Source organism: Astatotilapia calliptera, chromosome 15 (genome assembly GCF_900246225.1).
Source record: "Astatotilapia calliptera chromosome 15, fAstCal1.2, whole genome shotgun sequence".
NCBI classification, from domain to species: Eukaryota; Metazoa; Chordata; class Actinopteri; order Cichliformes; family Cichlidae; genus Astatotilapia; species Astatotilapia calliptera.
The window spans coordinates 38,902,402-38,925,688 of record NC_039316.1 but is presented as its reverse complement, the minus strand read 5'-3'; the positions used below and the strand labels follow the sequence as shown (position 1 = coordinate 38,925,688).

The 23,287-nt window shown below is 40.4% G+C and overlaps 1 protein-coding gene across 26 annotated transcripts in view; it reads left to right on the top strand.

Moving 5' to 3' along the window:
• Positions 1–4,820: 4,820 nt before the first annotated feature.
• Positions 4,821–23,287, top strand: part of ptprfa (protein tyrosine phosphatase receptor type Fa) — a 361,887-nt gene continuing 343,420 nt past the window's right edge. For 17 of the 26 annotated variants that reach the window (XM_026143460.1, XM_026143474.1, XM_026143473.1 and 14 more), the window contains exon 1: positions 4,821–5,480. The gene's annotated coding sequence lies outside the window, so the exon portion shown is untranslated. Of the gene's footprint in view, positions 5,481–22,908; positions 23,008–23,287 lie in introns of all 26 variants that reach the window. The other 9 variants (XM_026143479.1, XM_026143482.1, XM_026143483.1 and 6 more) reach the window with 2 other exon arrangements.

The following is a 23,287-nucleotide window of genomic DNA, read 5'->3' as shown; positions in this document are numbered from 1 at the left end:
ATCTTCAAAATGGTCTTAATGGTTATTCAGTATGAGTGACTTAGCCCATAAACTCATCAAAGTGTCCACAGAGGTCAAGTCAAAAGCTTTTTTCCCTTTGTAGGATATCTATAGGACCAGAAGTCTGTAACCAAACAAATCACCCCCTGGTGGATATTATAAAGAATGCAGATTTGAGATACTTATGCATCACCGTCACTTTTCAGACCCAGAAGCTACAGTATATCCATCTCTTTTACTATCTCTGCTTTTGCACATACCTGTTGCCACAAATCGTTATTTTATTTCTAAATCTGTCTTCCAAAGAGAATAGAAATGACGGACACGTCTTTTGGATCTGAAGCCGACCTGGAAGTGCCTCAAAAACCTTTTGTTGTTACCAGCCAGCAGGCTCATCACAACTTGTTAGTCAATGAGTGTGTAGCTGCAGAGGCTTATCCACCGCTCATTTGGTCCTGACAATGCTCAGAGAATGCTAACATTACCTCAACAACCACTTGGTGATGTTACTGCAGCAATGTCAATCTTTTGTGCTGTGGATCAGAACCATAATAAAAATGTAGAGCAATGAATATTACACAAAGTCGTTGCTCTCTAAGGTAGGTGCCACGTGCCTCTGACTGTCTGTAGCTCAGCTGAAAATGTGCGTGACAGCTGATTCTTTCAATTATTTCTGAGAATTAACAAGATGCAACAAGACTCGCTGACAACGGCAGGTTTGGTTACAAGGGAGGAGAGTTTCCATTATTGATAATGCAAATGTAAAAATTAAAGGCCTTAACTGACACTTGTTGTTCATGTCAATAAATCATGTGGCTTGTGATTAACACTCCGGTGTGTGTACGTTTCAGATTCCTCTTTTCTGTCTTTGTGATGCTGTGCTTTGAAAGAGACAGAGCGTGTTTAAATGTCCATATTGTTGAAATGCTTTCAAAGCAATTATTATTGTTATTACCATTTACAACACAAGATTGAGTAACGTAAGACTACAATACATGTGGCACAACAGGAAACACAGGAAAAAGCTTCTTCATAAATAAATGCATTTAAAAAATCTTTATCTCGTGTTGTCCTGTCATTCATTGACAATTTCAAAAGATTTGGATGCAGAATGGAATAATTTCCAAATTTCAAAACCCCAAATTTTACAATTCTGTGTTCACAGCAGAACGTAGAAAACATCAAATGTAAGATGAGCTTGAATGTGTTCAGTCGCCGCTGTGAGGAGTCTTTCTCTTGATGGACAAAAAGGCTCCTGTAGCGCTGAGTTGATTGATGCAACTTTTCACTTTTGCAAAACTGATGTGATTCACACTGATTTAAACTGACTGGAGAATGAACATTCATGTGTAACTCTAGCTCATTCCACATGTTTATATTTGCAATTTGCTGAATTTACCCGTTGTATTCACACAATTTAAATATATAAATTTTTTTAAACTGCAGATTTCCCCTTAATTTAAAAGCCGTCCCCATCCACCTCACGCTCAGCCGATCCTGCTTCCGACTACAAAACTCTTGAAAATACAAACTTTAGCTTCAGATCAATCAGACTTCTTCCAGTAAAGTGTCAGTTTGTGCAGGATTTTCCTTGAAGATGTGCTGCCAGTGTTTCGCACTGCTGACTCACACTGTGGTTCAATCCCTGTTCAGCTTTGTGGTTGACACATAAGCTCCTGGTAACATGGATTTGGTATGAAGTTGGCTGATTGGACAAAACTTCTTCCTTTCACAAGGCTATCTATCAAAATCTGTCCCCTTTTACCCTTCACTGCTCCCAAATCAACACAATTACTGGCGCTAACTCCTAGAATTAGCTCTTAAAGTCACACATCAGTCTGTTTTTGGGAGGACTTTTTGGTTTGTGGTTAAAAAAAGTATAAACTTTCAAGAGTGAAGAGAAATCATATGAAGTTGTGACACTGAGCATAAAGTAATGAAAGGTAACAAAACCGGTGCATGTAGAGTTAGAGAGAAGTGCAGCACTTTGATCCTGTTGTTTTAACTATCACATCGCTGATGTGCTCATACATGAAAGTGTGATCTTACACAAAGCTTCTCAAACTTTGTCTGGCATGCACATTGCAGAAGTGGGGGGAAATAGGCTAACACCCCACATTTTTTACAAAGTACAAAATAAACTGGATTTTTGTGACATGAAGATCAGCACGACTGTGCTATTTTATTTTCTCTGGATTCGTTTAAATTACAATAGTTTCACTCTTTGATAAAAGATGTAAAGAGGTCGGGTTTCTCAGGGATCCTCATCTTTCTGCCACAGTCCTCGTCGTGTCCATTTACAACACTGCAGAGCCATGAAACACTCAATCCACATTTGCCTTCATTAGACGAAGAAATATAGTGAAAGAAAAGAATGACATGCAAGAGGTCCAGCCTGCAACACTATTAACACTAATTCCAGTTTTACCTGTAGAGTATGACACCTGCCAGTCAGGTCCCAACAAAGGAAGAGCTATTGTCATGATGCTGATGTGGTAAGACCACATGTGGACCCAAAGGACCTGAAAGCTGCTGGTCCTTCACCAGGTGTGACCCAGGTTAGATAGATTTTCAACTGTATGTTTGCAGGACTTTCACCTCCTTCCTGCGTGCGCTGTGATTTCTCAACACTGAATGTTTTATATTCACTGTTACAGAGACTAGTGTGTAGAATTAGAAAGAGGCGGGATCTTAGGTAGTCTTTCTTCACCTTGTATGAAACTGGCCAATCACAGTTGATGATAATTCTCTAAATTAGCTACGGCTACACTGATACTGGATTCTCTTCTTCTGCGCTGATCTGTGGAGAACCTCGTTGCTCCAGATGAGGCTCTGTTACATTGTCACTTTATCTATTCGTCATGTTGTATATTCAGAACCTATAATATACTCATACCACAGTCATGCTGACAATAACCAGCTATACTGATCCAGGCAGCTCTAATTCCCTTCTTCACTGTAAGATTCAAAATCCTTCAGCTAGAACAAAATAAAAAAATAAGGCAGCCAGGTTTCCACCACAGTCACTGCCCTTTGTCATATAAAATCTTAATCTGTGGTTTAGAAAAATGTGGACCACCACCATTTGTTTTGGACTAAACATTAGCATTTGTCTTGATGGTTTTGGGGCAAAGAATTAACCAGCGAGCAGAAAAAATGAGAGCTGAACCAGAGCAGCAACGTTTCTGATGCTGCTTTGTTATCTCTCCCACCTACGTCCTTGTTAGATTTTCTAGCAAGCTAAAGTTTGTGTTCAAGAAATATTTTCTACCAACTTTTTATTGATTAAGATGAAACACACAAAAAATAAAAAGCTTTAAGCCTCGACTCTGATGCCAGACCTCTTTTACATCCACCTCTTGTCCCGTTGAGCTAATTAGCTTCATAAGTTAAAAAGCAGAATTCCTAAGTTTATGTTGTGGATAAACTGAATCAGAATCAGACATGTTCAGTTTAATTTTATTTATATATTTCCATTTCACAACAGTCACCTCAAGGTGCTTTATATTTTAAGGTAAAAGGAAATCCCAACAATCACACAACATTGGAGCAAAAGATGATGCTTTAAGTTCACCATGTCACAAATGAATTACACTTGAAATGTAACAAACTGTTAGTGGCGTAAAGACATTTTACTTATATATTTTATTTATTGATTTATTGAGTAGCATTCAAATATCTCAGTGAATACAGCATAAAGATCTACCACAAAGCATGAAAGCACGAGACAAGGCTAATTAAAAGGTATTGGCTGAAGCATATATGCTTATTACGCCAACTCTTTTAACAAAAGGTCTTTTAGCATGCAGCTCATGTACACAGGGCTCAAAGAGTGAAACAAACAAACAAACAAACAAACAAACAAACAAACAAACAAACAAACAAACAAACAAACAAACAAACAAACAAACAAAAAACTTTCCAGCTTAGATAAGTAACTACATTAAATTAAATGTCATTTCAGAACATAATAAAACATAACGTAATCAAAGCAAAACAAGAGTTTCAGTATTATTATTTTGCCCTTTTCATTCTTGATGTATGCTCACAGCGCAACCACGTGCTGACCATTTTAGTTAAAAAAGACAAACAAACAAACAAAAAGCACAAATGCATTGAATTCCTTCTTTGCAACATCAGCCTGTCTGCGGTGCTCTGCTATTGAACTGCAGCCATTTATGACCAGAGAGACGATGTCAGGGTTTCAACCATGTTTGCTGGGTGTGTAGCGAAGACGTTATAGTACTAAGTTATCAGCTTATGTTAGCAAAAATGATCAGCAAGATGCAGCTAAACTATAAGCAGTATTGTGCAGACCACATATGCAGTAGTCATGACTGTATTTGAAGCTATTTTTATTTTTGTATGATTTTATATGGAATATGGCTGAAGTAAACTAAAGCCTAAAATACTTAGTCAGCCATTTGTTTAATACTAATTTAACATTATAAAATTCACATATAAAACTATGAATTGTAATTTTAAATGGTTTAAAAGCAGGTAGAATAGCACATGTAGGCAAGTATAGAGTTAGATGAGGCGAAGCCACCGAGAAGTTTAAAATATATTTGCATAATAAATAAATAGATTGCATAAAATAAATATTTGGCATGATTAAATTTGGGTATCACTGGTAATTGGCCAAAGTTAAAAAGGTAAGTTGTACAAAATAAGTAAAAATATTCAAAATAAATGTTTGTACCACAGTTTTTCGTCCCGCTGTGTTTCCTCGGTGAAATGTCTCATTATCGCTTTCAGTGCCAGAACTGTAGGAAATCCTTTTCTCTATAGATGGCACCTCTGCACTGTCACAGGCTGCAGCAGGTCGATGGTGTGGTGTTAATTACTGCCGGGACCTCCTCTGGAGCAGGTAGCTTTTCGCTCATGGGCTCCGACGGGGGAGCTGTCAGGGGACAGCGTTTTCAGTGCGGGAATCGAACCAAAGACACAGCCTGGTTTTGTGTTTTAAAGTGTGTGTAAACGAAATTTCTATAGAAATAAATGTCATTATGAGCGGGATGATTAATACGATTCAAGAGGAGCCTGTCAGTGTGTAAATAAACTAGGACGTCTTTGACAGCCTCCACCCAAGAGCCTATAATGTTACCGGAAACAGCCGAACACAGCCGACGCCTCCCGAGGGTGTGTGTGTGGACAAAGTGTTAGGGATGCTGCTCTTTCAGAGCGCGGCTACCGCGGACGGTCAGGGAGCAGACCGCTGGCTTACCGGGAACACTAACCAACGCTGAGGCGGGGGAAGCTCCACGCACGGCGGCAGCTGAGCGGAGGATTTACCTGACGCTCCTCACGGTGCATTTACGGACCTTTTTCTTATCCACCTCGGGGAATTAGACCAAGTGTTGTGGGACTGGAGGAATTCCAAGACTCTTCGCTAACTGTCTGTAATCTCGGGACCCCCGTGCATTCATTTCTTCAACATCTTCTCCGAAATGCAAACGTCTAGGAAACCCTAGAATATGGTGAGTTTAAAGGTCTTTTCCCTTTTAAAACGGCTTTTTCGTGGAAAGTGTCACAAATGGAAGAAATGCAGCGCCGTGTGGTGACAGCTGTTAGAGAGGAGCGTCCTGCAGAATGGACACACTGAAGGCGAGAACGAATTTTGTATTCACACAAGTCCGTCAACTCTCACTCACACCTAACAATGCAGTCTGCACAGAGGGAGCACAACAACACCCAAACTATGTTTTTTAAATCTATAAGAAGCATATAGAAATCATCTTTAAATGAAACAACAAAGCCTGCCAACAAAATCTCAATTGAATCATTTAATGTAAATGTGAGAATTATATAAATGTAGCTATCATATGTCATATGCAGGTACAGTATGAATACTGAATTACAGTCATCTTTTTTTTTTTACCATTTATTTGTAAATTATATACGCATTATATATGATTTGTATATTATGCTTTTCTGCTAGATGATCATATTGCTGCTACAGTTGTGAAAGTGTTGCCCACATTTATGGGAATATTTGCGCTGTCACGAAGACTGTCACAGTAGTTTTTCCCCTATGGTGCGCTGTTATTTTTGGAATCAGGGTTTTTTTTAATGCAGTTTGATGGGAGCATCTCTCCGTACAGGCATATAATGGCACAGTTGTTCTGCGCACTGAAAATCTTTGCAAGTCAGGGCACTGCTCCCTGTCCTTTTGTGTAAGATGTCATTTCTGCAGCAATGTGCAGCACCCTCATTAATCGGTCATTATTAAGTTACCTTATTAGTTTCATTAATTGCAGACTCACAAGTCTTTCTGTTTAGACTTTGTCTTGGTGACATTAATTAAAATGTACAGTTTAATGCGTTTTGCACGATTATGATAAATGCACGTGTGAGAGAGCGACCTGCGGACTTGTTAACGGAACATTTTAGTGTGAAACGGTTAAATGTGCCAAAGCATTACGTGAGTGGGCTTTCTGAAAATAATACAGGCCTAGTTCGTGCACAAGTCTTTCTGTATTCTACTCTACACGTAAATTCAGTCTCGGCTCTGTTGTGGCGTCTGTGTGGCAGCCCGCGTGTCCGCTTGCTTATCCTCGTACGGCTTCATACTCAGCCTTCATTCTTCTGGCAGTTTCCTAAAACAAGAATAGCGAACTGTCCTGTTCGTGCTACTGATGCAAAAAATCAAATTCCCGCAAGGCTAAAAAAGGGCAAAAGAAGAGGGATGGGAGTGCATGACTCGGTGTGACAGAGTGATAATTGGCTGTCAGCTCACCTGGATTTGACGGAGCTCTAATTAGGCTGGATGGAAAACAGAGACCGAGCGAGGCGGGTGGAGTGAAGGAGTGCAACAGATGGAGGGAAAAGGGGTGAGGACGGGGATGCTGGATAGCAGGTGGAGTCACAGAAGCAAGATGCAGAGAGAGAAGACGTGGAGGGAGTGTATTCTTTGTATGTGTGTTGCTCATAAATGCATCAGCTGAAAGCCAGCACTGTGGGTCTGCGTGTTTGTGTGTTGCTCCTCTCACCCTAGTGAAAGCAGCAGGAGGCTTGGCCCTGAATGCTGAATGCTTCACTGCTACACACACATGCATATACACACGCACACGCCGGTGGCATTTATAGGATTTCTTAAATTGGGTGGCACAAGGGGGCCGAAGAACATCAGATTAGAAATGATTACAGTGTAGAAAATTGGTTTAGAAAACACCGAGCATCATTTTCAGGCTAACACGCAGCTCTGTGCTCTTGTACAGATGCATTACATGAAAAGTGACATTGCCCAAAAGTTTAAATGTTGTTTCACAAAACAAGAAATTAGACTCTACATGAGTAAATGTCATGCAGGTTTTTCTCCTGACATATCCTGACAAATAATAACCATCTAAAGCTGTTTCTGCATCAGACACCAATTAAAACATTCCCTCCATTCTATCAGTCACATTTTCACATGTGAACTTTTCTATCGCCATTTGTGAAAGAAGTGAATGGATTTTTCTTCTTTTTTTTGCGGCTACTTCTCAGAAGCTGTAGCTTTGAATGATTCCAGGACCTTGCTGTCAACTGTCACATGGCTGTTCCCTCAAAAAAGGTCATATGAAAGCTATTCACAGCACTGCAGGTTTTCAGTTTGCACTCTTCAGAATTGCTAATAATTACTCACTTAAACCACCTGGACCTCAAAAACTGGGTTTAAAAGGCTAAAAGTTTGCACATTGCACTTTGTCTGGCAACGAAGGCAGAAACAGCGTCACACTTCTTTGTGTTTATAGCTTGGCACAAACCAAGAAGGGCTTCAGCCGATTAAGTTCAGGTCTGGAACCAGAATTAGCTGTTCCATCGACCACATGAGCAACGTTACAAATAAACCAACATAAATCCAGCTGGATGCAACACACACACACACACACACACACACACACACACACACACACACACACACACACACACACACACACACACACACACACAGACAATTATGTCATATTTGAATACACATCTTTTTCATTAAGTTATTCGAATGTGATATTCTGCTGTGGAAAAACTAACTGCAGCATCATCTCCCTTTAATAAAAATGATTACTTAAGTGAATCATTTCTGAACAGCTGACGTCATCTTGTTGAAACTTTTGGGCAGTCTTGATGCTTTTCAGTTTGAGGCTTCACTCTGGTGTACTTAACAGAGTTGCTAAAAAGTTTTTCTTGTAGTTAACTAAAACTAACAAAACTTTTTAGGTGATTAAACAAGAAAACAAAACAAAAGAAAAATATGAAAAAACCTGAAAAGTAACTGAAATGTTACATTTATAAAACTCCCTGAAATAAAATAATAAATAGACATTACATTGCTTTAGATTTAGTTTTTGTAAATTTGGTCTAATTTGTCAACACAGCCAGTCTGAGGAAGCTTCCCCTGACGAGCAAATCAAAACTAACAGCGAAAACTATTCAAAGACGAAACTAAAGCTGAACATTTTAAAATAATTAAATCTAAGCTCTGGAAAACTGCCCACTCTGGAAACGAGCTAAAACAAATCTAAATTACAAAGAAAAACCCTGAAGTCTATCAAACTTTGCTGTGGCCTTCATCAAACACGCCTGCTGTCAGGTCAGGAAACTCTTTGATTCCTCTGTCCAGAGCACATTATTCTGAAAGGCCTGGTCTTTGTATGTTCATGAGTTTTGGAAGCACCTTTGTTCTCTTTGGACCTCAAAGGATTTTTCCCTGAAATTCCATGAAAGTCAAATGTATGCAGTGCTTTTCTCATAGTAGATGTATCTTCTTTGGCAGCTTCAGAGTCGCCTACAAAGGATGTGAAGACATTTTCGAGATCTTGGTGATTTCTTTTTGCATCAGTTTATCTGGTCACGGGCAGAACCTTGTGGAACAAAGTGAGAGCTGCTTCAGATGTACTTGAAGATTATTTCTTTCAGTGAATTTATTTTACAATTTTAGGAGAGCCCTTTGGAGTGCCAAAGATAGTGGTCAACTGTTTAAATAAATTAACTCCCTGATGAATTTCTAATGACTGGTACCTGATAGGAGTTCAAAGTCGTTATAAGCGTTTTTTTAACTGTGTCATTTATTGGATCATAATAGCTTTAGCTGTAGGTACTGTTTCACAGACGGTCGAGTGCTTGTTCAAATATGTATGAAAGAGGCAACATTTTCAATTAAAACATGTTTTTTTGTCCTCGACCTTTAAATCCAACTCAAAGCTTTTTTCTGAATGAGATCTTCTACTGGTGGCAAAGGATGTTAGAAGCAGAGTTTATAATAGAAAAGGCAGCAGCATGGCCTATGTTAATGGCTTTGTGGCTCTCTAACTGTGTCATGTCACTTCCTCTTCAGTCATAATTACTAAGACCATTAAAGATTAGGCCTAAATAACTCTTAATGCTAATTCATGACATGGTTTAGTAGAACTCTACATGAAAAAAATATATATATACAGTTGAAAAGTGACATAAAAAGCCTTCAATGGAACATTAATTTACTTATGTAAAATAAATAATGTCAAATCACACTTTTTGAAAATAAGATTGATTGAAAACCAGGTGTTTTTATTAGATGGGATTAAATAACTTCACATATCTGAGCAAGAAGCTGGGATTCTTTGTCTTGATCACAGCTCCATCCGAAGCTGCTGGTATTACAGCTGAATGTAGGCTGGCTCGCCTCCATTTCTGCTCACACTCAGCCATCCTCTGCACATTGATAAATTGTGTGTAATTTCAGGGATGAACAAGCATGAAAACATATGGGTGGAAAGGGCTGCTATGTTTTGGCGTTCTGTATATACAGCTATTTTATCCAGGTTAGAGAGACAAGAGGACTAACCAGGGCCGTGCTCAAATAGTTCTTTACAGTGACTTTAAAACTCTATTTTTAATGAATTTTAAACACTTTTTAAACAAATTCTATTCATCTATCTATCTGTGATATTCAACATGACAGCTGCTATCATGAAACCTACCAGATGAAATAATCTATTAACTAATTAATTGTTAGAGATTAAAGAAGTGGTTTGATAATTAAAAAATCAATCATCAAAAAACGATTATCTTTCTCCAAAATACAAAACATTTACACACACACACACACACACACACACACACACACACACACACACACACACACACACACACACACACACACACACACACACACAGTCTTTTTAAACTGTCTGCCGATATAGGTGCCCAAGTTCAGTGCCCTCTAGTGGCCTTGTGAATAAGTGCATATAAAATTGTCACTTCCATGAACTTGGTAGAAACACTGGAAACATCCCTATCTATGGTAGGTGACAGTGACATGGTTGGGCACAACCATGCAGTTATTTAGCTGAAGGGCTTTTTTTCATTTCATATGACACAATTAAATCAAAGTATAATGAGAAAATGTTCATTGCTGCAACTTAAATTGTTTATTTTGTAGATACTACAGGCTAATGTGTCCTGGGTCCAAAGTAATGGATCTCAGTCTCTTCTGACCTCTCTTTCTCATTGGCTGCTGACTGGTCTTGCACTTCTTGGAGGAAAGATATATTTTCTGAAAACTTGTCGTATTGCACGATCTGATAGCCCCTTGTTGGTGTTGTTCCTTTATCGTCATAAATGAACCAATGACGTTGTCTTAGTATTCAGTTAGCCAAGATTAGCCAAGAAGTTAGCTATTGCTATTAAAACCTACATTTGGCTAACAGAAAAACTGACTTGATATTATATTGATTAAATTAATCAAGAAAATAAATGCAATATTTACACTTTGTTCTAGGAGAGTTTTTTAAAAAAGGGCTTTTTTTTTCTTTTATCCTCACTTTGCAAAGCTGTGACATCATTGGTCAGTTGCAATGTTGGTGAACCAGTATTACTATAATAATGCAAGAACCACCCCAACACGTGTTCATCAGTGAAATCTGGGTTTACTTTTACTGTAAGAGTGTTTTTCAACTTGGGATTGAGCCATTGCCCACTTACTATGCTAAGCTAGTCTGAGCACATCCTGCCTCCACCTGCAGCTCTCATTGACCTGAAACTGACCCAGAGAGTCTCCTACAGTCTGCTGCCTGGTATGGATTGATGCCTCTGCTTCTCAGCATCAGTCCCATAAACCTAAATGTTTAAAATGTACAAATACATCACTCTTTTTAACTTAATTGTTTTTATTTTTAATTAAAAAGCCAAACAAAATTAAGGCAATTTGATTAAATCTGAGATGACAAACAGGCCAAGCAGATGGAGAATCTTACTTGCTCTCCTTGTTGACAGTTTCTTGAAAAATCTCCAAGAACACATCTCCCACTCTGCTGCCTCATTACCATACTGTGTCATAGACCAAAGCAGGAGATTGTACTGTCTTAAAACAGTGCCTCGTGTGGGTCTTAAAACCTGCTGTGTGAAATCATGAAAGACGTTTTCACTCCTGGGACCACTATCTGGGCCCGAACCCAAAAGATTCCTGTACATCCTTCCCTCAGCAGAAACACCGGTTTTTCCTTCTTTCCTCCTGTGAACATGAAAGAGAACAGATGCTTGGCTCTGTTTTTATTTGTCTGGAGTCACAGTTGCTTTAAGAATGAGATCAGATTACAGCAGGTTGCGTTTCCTGCTGCAGCACCTTCAAAGATAAACATGTTTCTTAATCATAAGCTTTGTAACAACACAGACGGCTGCTCCCTGCTATCATCCCATCTCATCTGTCTGTAGTATACACCAGTTGTTTATGGGTGTTTTCTGCCAAACTACAGCTGAGGCAGAGAAATGTGATGAATGCAGTTTGTTTGCCTGTTTGTCAGCACAAGAACAACCAAGCTGAAATTCATCAGCTGTGGTGGGGAGGCGAAAAACCCACCCACATCTCGGTGTGGATCACGATGATTTTCTCTAAAACTGCAAAGTAGGGCATTGGCAGTGTCCTTCTAGTGAGGTACTGTACAGGGAAAAGCTCTTTTTTATTTATTACCTTTAATTTCAAAGGAAACGTGTGTTTAATGTAAAACACAATGTTATTGTTGGTGCTAATTTTAATGTGAAAACGGCAGAATATTCAATATTAAAAACAGTTAGAGGTGCCACAGCTCTAAAAACTTAATCTGCGAACTAATTTTAAGGTCTTGTGTCTGGGTTCAGTTTTAACGTGCTGAGAGTCCTGAAAGTAGTCATTTTGTGGTAAACACGCTGCGTCTCTGCAGAGAAGAAAACTGATAAGATAGCAACAGGCTGTTTGGCTTCCTGTGGACATGATTGGATGCGAGTTCAGCTTGTCTCCTGTGTGCTGTGGCATTGTTCCTGTGCTGATTGACCCATCTACTGCACAGTCCAGTTTGTCTCCTTTCATTCCCACAATAGAACTGCAGTACAATAGCCAGGTTTTTCATTCAGACTCTCTATTATTTTCTGTTCAGCTAAAGAGTGGCTGCAGTTGTTGTTGTTTTATTTCAGCTCAGACTGGGAGCAAGATCCTATCAGCACTGACAGGCCTGTGATTTGCCCACTGTGACACAGGATATTTTCTGGTATCAAAAATGACCTCTGCTACGGGTATTTGGCTTGTGTGGGTTTTGTGCACGCTGCAGACGCTGTATTCGTCATCGAAGGAACAACCCGCAGAGAGAGTGTTCACAAATCGAGAGCCATGTGACTTAAACGCACACTCAGATCACCTGCCATACATCCTGGTGACATCAGGTGGTGCTTGTATCATTAACGCAAAAACTCATGCACAGAAATTACGGATGGGTCACAAATGTGAAAATGATTTAGTAAGGTGCTGGGCCACCATGCGCCTCCAGGGGAGTTTTAGTGCTCCTGTAGTTTTCAGGTTTCTCAGCTTTGCTGGAGGGATGCAGCTTCAGTGTGCTCAGGATTACTTCTTTGCTTTTTGCAGACGTTGTGGTGCTTCTTTTTTCATCATGCAGCCTGACTTCCAGCCTGTGCCTGTGTGGCAGGCATCTATGAGGATTAGCACTTCTAAATCAGATGCCAAAGGGTGGAGCACCCACTCCAGGGTTGGAGATTACTTGTTGCCAGAAGAGTGTAGGGTAGTGACCCAAAGAATAAGAAGGATAAGACTTCTTCTGTCGGGTGTCTAGGCCCATCCTTAAAAATTGGGTAAACAAATTACCAATAGCTAACCATTTAATCATCAGGAGATTTATCACTCCAATAATTATCACTCTTTCAGTGTGCACGGGCAGTAGTAATGGCACTTCATCTGAAAAAGCTCTGCTATGACCTGCCATGGGTACCCCTCTGTCCTCCTCCTGTGCACATGCTGGTCTTCAAGTTGTGCTGTATCTGCTCTGTCTGTCGGTTATGGCTCCATCACATGCCCGTGCTGCTGTCAGAATGATAAGCTGCTCTTTACTGCAGTGCATCAATTAATAAGGCTTCAGAGGCTGATAGCTGAGCTGCGGGATAATGCCACATATTCTTGGAAGATATTTGAAATTATGGAAAGGAATATAATGTGAAATTTAGAGTACAGTGGGGTAAAAAAGTATTTAGTCAGCCACCGATTGTGCAAGTTCCCCCACCTAAAATGATGACAGAGGTCAGTAATTTGCACCAGAGGTACACTTCAACTGTGAGAGACAGAATGTGAAAAAAAAATCCATGAATCCACATGGTAGGATTTGTAAAGAATTTATTGGTAAATCAGGGTGGAAAATAAGTATTTGGTCAATAACAAAAATACAACTCAATACTTTGTAACATAACCTTTGTTGGCAATAACAGAGGTCAAACGTTTACTATAGGTCTTTACCAGGTTTGCACACACAGTAGCTGGTATTTTGGCCCATTCCTCCATGCAGATCTTCTCGAGAGCAGTGATGTTTTGGGGCTGTCGCCGAGCAACACGGACTTTCAACTCCCGCCACAGATTTTCTATGGGGTTGAGGTCTGGAGACTGGCTAGGCCACTCCAGGACTTTCAAATGCTTCTTACGGAGCCACTCCTTTGTTGCCCGGGCGGTGTGTTTTGGATCATTGTCATGTTGGAAGACCCAGCCTCGTTTCATCTACAAAGTTCTCACTGATGGAAGGAGGTTTTGGCTCAAAATCTACATGGCCCCATTCATTCTGTCCTTAACACGGATCAGTCGTCCTATCCCCTTGGCAGAAAAACAGCCCCATAGCATGATGTTTCCACCCCCATGCTTCACAGTAGGTATGGTGTTCTTGGGATGCAACTCAGTATTCTTCTTCCTCCAAACACGACGAGTTGAGTTTATACCAAAAAGTTCTACTTTGGTTTCATCTGACCACATGACATTCTCCCAATCCTCTGCTGTATCATCCATGTGCTCTCTGGCAAACTTCAGACGGGCCTGGACATGCACTGGCTTCAGCAGCGGAACACGTCTGGCACTGCGGGATTTGATTCCCTGCCGTTGTAGTGTGTTACTGATGGTGACCTTTGTTACTTTGGTCCCAGCTCTCTGCAGGTCATTCACCAGGTCCCCCCGTGTGGTTCTGGGATCTTTGCTCACCGTTCTCATGATCATTTTGACCCCACGGGATGAGATCTTGCGTGGAGCCCCAGATCGAGGGAGATTATCAGTGGTCTTGTATGTCTTCCATTTTCTGATGATTGTGGACTGTGGCTGTGGACAGGTGTCTTTTATACAGATGATGAGTTCAAACAGGTGCCATTCATACAGGTAACGAGTGGGGGACAGAAAAGCTTCTTACAGAAGACGTTACAGGTCTGTGAGAGCCAGAGATTTTCCTTGTTTGAGGTGACCAAATACTTATTTTCCACCCTGATTTACGAATAAATTCTTTACAAATCCTACCATGTGGATTCATGGATTTTTTTTTCACATTCTGTCTCTCACAGTTGAAGTGTACCTCTGGTGCAAATTACTGACCTCTGTCATCATTTTAGGTGGGGGAACTTGCACAATCGGTGGCTGACTAAATACTTTTTTGCCCCACTGTAGATACAAGCATTAAAACCATCACCTCAGTGCCTTTCTCCTTAGTGAAGCCCTTCTACTCTCCTCCAAACTGCTGGATGTTATGGATGAATAGGTTCTAGTGTTGGAACTGTGACCTGGATGTGCCCCTAGATGCTGTCTGAATGTAAAACTCATCATCAGCTCAAGGCTATCACTGGATCAAAGTAACACAGTCTTTAGAGTAATTATTTACCCCACAGTTGCATTTGGAGGATAATACCTTCATGCCTTCAATAATCACGAGGCAGCTGAACTGTTTTAAATCCAAACTCATTTCAAATTTGAAAATATTTTGATTTATATCAAATCATTGGCTGCTTGTGAGTTTGGGTGATTGGTTAAACTCAGTGGAAAAACTCTACTATATTGCACAAATGTAGTTAAGGCTACATTTAGTGTGTTCTTATAGAAAATATGATGAAAGTAGTGGCAAGTAAAAATGAAAACGAGGGTCTGTGTATAATAATTCCTAAATAGTTCCTATCATACTTTGGTTTAACCCCTGAATCTGGCATCTTCTGTGTTGCTCCCTCTCAATGGCTCAACTGGCATCGTAGCATTGGATCAATCCCATATCATTGATTCTTGTCCATGTCTGGTTCCAGTGGCCCCCGTCTCATCAGTTTGACCTGTTTCCTCAATACCTGTTGGGCCGTGTTAAGTCAGTCCAGATTAGTATGGCTTCAGGTGTGCATCTCTTGCTCTTGCTTAGAAGAATGAAAGTCTACAGCCATGTGTAAAACGCAATGGGAGAGCAGCTCGTGGTGTTGGAGATGAATGCAGAAAACCACTGACCCAAACACACTGTCAGTGCAGGAGCCACCACGACCACCACGGTGGGACACTATCAGTCATGCCTGGGCCTAAGCTCATTAGAAGTATACTTATATACTGTTTTCCATTTCCATAAATAATTAATACAAAGAAATGAGGTATGACTCGAGACTCTCTGAAGCTCCATTGTTACTCTTTAATCCTTTTAGTACAGTTTCTTTCAGGATCCTGCAGACAATTTCTTTGCTTGAGAAATGAACCACGTCAAATATTGAACGCTTTTACTGCTTTGGTGTATTTGGGGTCATTGTTCGTGACATTGTAGTGACCAGAGAGGGGGCGAAATCTCAGGGTAGAGCTATCCACCCTACAAAATGCCAACTGTGTGACATACACACAAAAGACACAACAACTTTCAGCATAGAGAGAAAGAAGGTCGACCGGGCAGGTAAGAGTTTGAAAGAATTTACTTTTCTTTCTTTTTAATAGTTAATTTTACTGCATATTTTACAAAAACATCCAGCTGGTTCTGAAGTAAATGAATTATCTGGAGGATCGTGAAAGGAGCTAATAAAGGATTTAAAGCTAACAGGAGCTTCAGTACTAATCTTCACCATGGTAACAGGTAAATAACTGTCTATTTAATGTGAAGCAGGATGCAATCATTTACAACAGCAAAAGGTTAAACTAAGTAAAACTGACTCCGATTTTAAGCACTTTTCACTTTCTGGAAGTTTTCCTCAGCTTATCGTCTTTATCGGAGCTTATCGGAGTTCCCAAAAATGTCCCGGAGATGCAGTACACCTCTTCAATCTGTTTTCTGGCTGTTTGTGACCAGCAGACACCTGAAGGTGAATAAATGTCCCCAACAGCCTCTAAGTACTACAAAACAGGGCCGTACACTGTGGACCGTCAGTTGTTTATATATGATATGATATCTAATATGAAAATGAGCAGTTGTGCTTTCCATTAAAATGAGTACGACTGTTGTTATTATTTCGTTTCTTATTTTGTCTGGGCACAGTCCCACATAGCAGACACAGTATTTTGTAATGAATGTCACAACAGCCTGCCAGTTATTTGCACCAGGCCATGTGGTTGCATCCTCGAGTCGTTCCAAACCCCGGCTCGAGTCCAGCCGCCACGCAGACCTGCTGCTGAAGCTCTGAGCTCGAGCTCTGCAGGAAAACAAATGCTTCTGACAAGCAAACATGGCCACCAGCAGCTAGCAGAGAGTCAAAGCTTTGCCCAGTAAAAACACAAGAGGGAGATTAATTTACATGAATGGACCATGAATTATTTACATTGTTCCTATTTTTGCTGTAACACCGTGAGGCCTTGATATCGGAATTAAATTTTTATTGCACAATAAAAGTGAGATTTTTCTGTTTCTAGTTAATATTCCGTTAATAATAAATGACTTGGGTTTATCTGACATGGGATTTGTTCAAGTTCAAGTTCAACTTTATTGTCACTTCAACCATATACAGTTTAAAAATACACAGTGAGGCGAAACAACGTTCCTCCAGGAACCAAGGTGCTACAAGACAAGTTAGTGCAAAAAAAATAATAATATATAATATATCTAGTAATAATATTGTGCAAAAGAGCAATTTGTGAAGCTTATAGGGATTTTTCTTCCAAGTGATTTGTCTTTCAGCATTAACTCGGACATTTCATGGCAACTAAATGAAAAATGATTAAAAAGTGGATTCTCCCAACATTTTTTACTTTCGGTTTTTATTGTTTTGGTAGTTGCTTGTGATTCCAAATCAAATGTGGAAGCCAGGCAGGTCCTTATGATGCAGCCAGCTGTCAGAGAGTGTAACATAAGAAGTGTTTTTAGGGAGTTTAACATTCCCTTTGCATTCCTAAATTAAATCCAATTTTCATATATATGATATTGTTTCAGACCTTAAGCCTTAGATTTGAGCACATTTTTAATTAAATGAAAATGACTCTGCATTGATAGCTTTACAAATAAAATGAAATATAAATTAAATATCTGCAAAGTGTCAAATAAGGAAACAGTGGTAAGAACAAACCTTCACACAGTTTTTCTCTGGTTGCTGTCAGTTGAAATTGATTCCCTTACATGGTTTGAGGAAAGCCATTTACGCTCTGACTGATTTGGATGCTCTTTTCAAATATTCGACTGAAACGTTGTCTTTACAGCACGAGACACTCGCAGACAGACCTAAAGGTTCTCTTTTGGACACCCACAGGCCATTTGTTTGTTCCCCAGAGGAATATTCACGAAGCGTTTTCAGTGAAGTTAATGGTGTAAGACACAGTTGTTCCATCTATAAATGGCTCAAAGGAGTCAGAAGCAAAATCTATGAATAACACATGATTAAGATGTTTTTCTTATACTGATAATTACATCGAATGGCTTATGACTGCTGGTTATGATGAAGACAAAGGAAATAGGCTGGGGAAGTGATTTTATGTTGATGTCATGTAGCTGAAGCTTGTGTTCAATATGCCAAATATTATTTTTAGCAAAAAAGACAAAGTGCTGTAAGTAACTTAACATTAACTGGAAGTAGGAGGAGCTAAATGAAGGCAATTGCAGCTCTTTTTATAATGTGGGCCAAACTACAATAAGACATTACCTGCTGCACAGCTGTAACTGCACAGTTTATTGAGATTAATAAATACTTTGTCTTAAAGACCTCTGCTTTCATCATCAAGCTCGTCAAACTATCAATTTAATGACACAGGTTTAAGCAGCAGTCGTGTTTAGTCCTCTCTACTACTTTTTTTAATCCAAGTCGGTTTTCACAGAATAAACATGGTCTATAATTACCGCTCTGTGGCTGAACTGCAGCTTGTCAGCTTCTTCTGTGATCAGGGTCATGGCCACTGGTTTGCTTTACAAACAGCTGGTGTGCTGCCCAGCAGGGGAGCGGCTGATATTTCCATCTTTCACGTGACTTTCACTTGTTGTCTGAGGGCTTTTAAAGTCCTCGTAGGCCCAGGATTCAGTGTTAGCTGATAACCAGCAGCATTTCAGAGCTCTTTTAATGCACCAAATACATCAAATGAATGGGAGAGAAGTCTAATAACACAGCTAGAGGTTTTGTCTTCATCCACAATCACTTTTTCACGTCTCTCTCCTCTTTTTATGGATGGGAAAGCTGTCAGACTAATATCCCTTCCTGTGATGAAAGTTTGGGAGTACCTCCGTTTTTAATCAATGGTGGTACTCCAACGTAACTGTGTTCTTGGCCTTAATTTGTATTAAACACTTTTTAAAGACTGAGAATGATTAATGTGTTTTTAACAGTGTGTGCAGCTAGTACAGACCATCGCTAATATGTATACATAAATATAAAGCCCAGAAGTTGAAGTCGTGACGGTTCCTCTTAAGGGGAGTCAAAAAACATGAAATACACTGCACTGCAACTTGTAGTATATCATGCTGCACTATAATGACTTCAGTGCTTGAGCAGTGGTCTTATTAGCTGCATTAGATGCTTCATTTTGCCTCATGAACAATATTTCATGGAAAGCATTACCCAGTCACTCACTGGGACACAATCCATCCTCAGTGACTGGTTATGTAATAAGGATTGATATTTATGGCTATGTAGTGCAGAGCCAGTGGCAGCAGTATGAATGCTATAAAAGGCAAGTGTATAGAGTGTCTTTTATGGGGTTTTTACGGTGCTTCCTCCTAACGGCACACAGAGATGGGCGCTGAAGTGGGCAGTTATGAAGGAGGTGCTGATATTGCTTCTAGATTGGGACTGTAGTGACTGTGTGTGTTTAATAAAGATGTTCACCCAATGCTAAAAAAGAAGCCGCACGCGTGCAGTTTGCTTTCTGGAAATATAATCCAATAGGTTTCACTTCACAGTTGTATTCGTTTCTGGAGAAACGCTGCCTGAAATTCATCTGGTAATCACTCGAATAACTTCAAACAAGAAACACTGCAACTTACTGAGCGCGTCTTAAGATGACGAATTTCTTTGATGTCCAGAAAGTGTGTTTCATTTGATGCAGGCATTAAAAGGGTTTGACTGGTCTGTGCTTTATTAAAGCCACAGAAAGAGCAGCGAGAGAACTGTTTGTTTGGATTTCACGTCTGACTCAGAGTCTTAACTGTCACATAACAAATGCAAAGAGATTCTTCAGTATTGTAGCGAACACATTTATTCTCATTTATTACAGTCACTTTACATCGCTCCTCCACGGCCAACCAGTTTCTCCAAACGTCCAACGACAACTAGACTAGATTAGACTTCGGCTGTGTAACTCTCTCTCTGTGCAGAGAAGAGAGTGCAGGGGTGGATGTGAGAGGACCGGAGAGGAGGGGGACCCCCTATCGATGTGGCCAAACCATCTACCCTGACAAAAAGCCTGATTTCATTTGTAAGGCATCAAAAAGTGACTTTTTGCCAAAGCCACTGGCATCGCAATAATGCACACAAGGTGTCCTTTGGCTATGACTCACCGTGTTCTGGAAACAACATAGTGAGAGACAATCATCTTCACATATGGAGGTCTTTGGGTGTTCTCGGGCCACACAGCTAAGTTGTGAATAAAAGCACGGCTGAGGTCGATTTTGAAACACGTGCCACTTTATGCCATCATGCTCTCCTGCATGTGGGCCGTACACACAGATCTTACCTTGCAGTAAGTGACTAAATATGAAATAAAAATCATCTAAAATAGTTTTTAAACTCAAGTGTTTGTAGTTGTGGCCTAATAAGATCAGTTGGGGCTCACGTGGGGTAAAGTTGTGGGACTGGGTGAATTTTAACCCCCAGCTGTAATATTAGTAGTTTTTAATTCTTCAGTAAAGAAGGAGGTCACAGTAATTACACTTATAGGCAATGAAACATTATCCTTTAGCTTTCAGTATCTGCAGCTACGCCAGCGGACGCCTTATGCGTGTTTCGGCGATGGAAGTGTGATAACTGTTTTTCCAGACATCAATGAGCAAAACTCCTTTAATAGAAGATGAGCGAGTGTATAGCGTTTTGTTTTTAATGATTTAAGTCTCAGGCCCAGTTTCTACTGCATGAAAACCAGACTTTGTCCCTCATTTTTCATGTCAGCACTTTGCTCGTACGCCGCACTCTTTCCTGACACCCAGCTGAGGGCTTCAGCTGGAGGATGGAGCAGGTCTGCTTATTCATGAAGGGATCTGGCTGTGTCCCCTGGAGGCCCACTGGAACAGCAGGCATTATCAGTGGTAAATGGATGTGAAAGGACTTGGGTCAGGACAGCCTCACAGCTGCCTGATTTATGGCTGGCGATGTAACAAACAGTTTGCCGTGTTACCAGCGGGGATATAAGCATTTTCATAGCCACAGTTCAAGTTTATTTCAGCTATAAATTCGAAAAGATATAGAACAAAAAGAGCCGTGAATTTACGACACAGGAGATGTTGTTTGTGAGCTGCCAGGGAAAAGTGTGTTTTAATACCCCGTGGACAAGGATGAATGGTCATTTTGCTCTCTTATCTCAGCTTTTTGTCCAGCACAGCATCAAAATAAATATTAATCTCCAATCCTGTAAAAAGCATCAAAACAAACCATAAAACCCCCAAAACAAAACGTTTTTCAAGAGTAGAGGTGTTCAAAGCTTTTATCAAAACCAAGTTATGTTAACCCCTCCAGCCATGAAGATCTCTGAACCAGCACCAGGCTATATCTGCTAGATAAACAACGAGTGGTGCAATTTTTCATATGCTGCTAAGTGAAGCACGGCTGGTGCTGCTATTATGAAAGTGCTGCATTTCTGTTCTATCAACATCAGTACAGTTAGGAATTTTTCCAACAGGTTCAGTAACAATGGTGTCATGATAGTGAGTAACAGGAGCTGCTGGAGAGCTGCTTCACACGAGTGTCACACGCTGCGATCAAAGATAAAACCCGTGCAGCAGCGGGCACAGACGCGTTCTGATTGGAAACTTTTTCCGGAGCAGGATTCAGAAATGCTCTTCTTAGAACTAAACTGTTAAAAAACCAAAGCCATTGTCCATCAGCAACACAATGGTTCATCATAACTCAGGACCATTAAGAAAAAATAAAGCTGGATGTCATCTGGAAATAAGCGACATGCTGTTATTTGTCCCAATGCCAACAGAAATAAGAGCCGAGCCCCAGGGCTGAGCTCTGAGCGATGCCACAGCACAACAGTCTTCCATGCAGTGAAGTTTCCGTCCACCAAATACAATTCAAGCATGCTTTAACTGAAATGCTCATCCAGTTATGCAGCCTCTTAATCTCTGTCGGTCTCCTGCATCTATTCCCAAACGAATGATTGCTGTGGCCACTTTCACAATATTCAGATTTTCTGCAGTTTGACCGGCCGTTCATCACAACTCTGATTTCTTCACAACTTTAAACTAGCTTGTAAATTTTTAATTAAATCTTCTTTTTGTGTAAATGAGTTATTGTGCACCAGCAGAGTGTTCCAGCCCACACTTTGGGTATCATTGATCGAGGTCTAAGAGAGCGGCCCCCGCCCCCCGGGCCACGGACCGGAGTTGTTTGGTATCGGGCTGCCAGAGTTGAGGCTTGGGTGTGAAGTTTATGATTTTCAGGGTTTTTCTAGATTTTTATCTTCATTTTTTATCGTTAACTCTTTTATTTTGTTGTATTGATCTGTGACACCTTAAAGGCCAATCAGTGAAAACATTGTTGGGCATAAACCGGACTGTGGTCGGGGCCCGCTGGTCTAAGACTTATTTATGTTTTACTTTTCTCAATCTTATTTTAAATGTTGAAAGAAAAACACTCTGCAGTACAGACACATTTATTGTTACTTTAATAAATATTTGCTAGATTTAGGCAACAAAAGTACTTTCTCTTAGTGCTAAGTCAGTGTAACAATGTAAAACACTTTTAACGACACTGAAGCATGTGCATGAAGCAGGGCTCAGCTAACTGACTAAAACCTCTAAAATCACCTCACCAATCAGCAGGTGCCTGTTGTACAATCAAAGCTTTTCTTGACTGCTGAATACTTGTTGCATAATTCAGTGTGTCACATGAGGGGACGCTGTGTTTCCTGTATATTCTCTATTGCAGGAGCTGTTAGGTCTGATGGCGTGTGTTCCAGCTCCCCCATGGAGAGGCAGTAGATTAATGAAAGTGATTAACCTCAGTGTGAATCACAAACAGCAGGCCGGATAAAGGGAGGTGACAGGCTCTGAATTCAGCCTCTCTTTCTCCTTTATTACTCATTAGGGAGCACAGACGGTAATCAGCCCGACGTTTATCTGCTGCTCTACAGCCTGCCGGACAGGACCGCATTTCTGCACAGGTTTCCAGGATCCCTGCGGTTTGGTGAGCTGGATGGAGTGAAGTGTTTTCTAGACAGACAGGAAAATTAATTGTTTGATTAGTTTTACAAATCCTGTTCAGGGCATCAGAGAGTAGAAGCATTTACCGCTGCATGAGGCACCGAGCCCAAACCTCCGTTACTGATGAGTACAGTGCTCGTCACCTTTCCATGTTCTTGTATTTGTACTGAGTCTTGTCATGTGACGTTGCTCAGGATGGGATTTATTCTCTAGGTCCCACATTGTCATTATGATCGTCACACATCCAAAACGGCCAAAAGGTT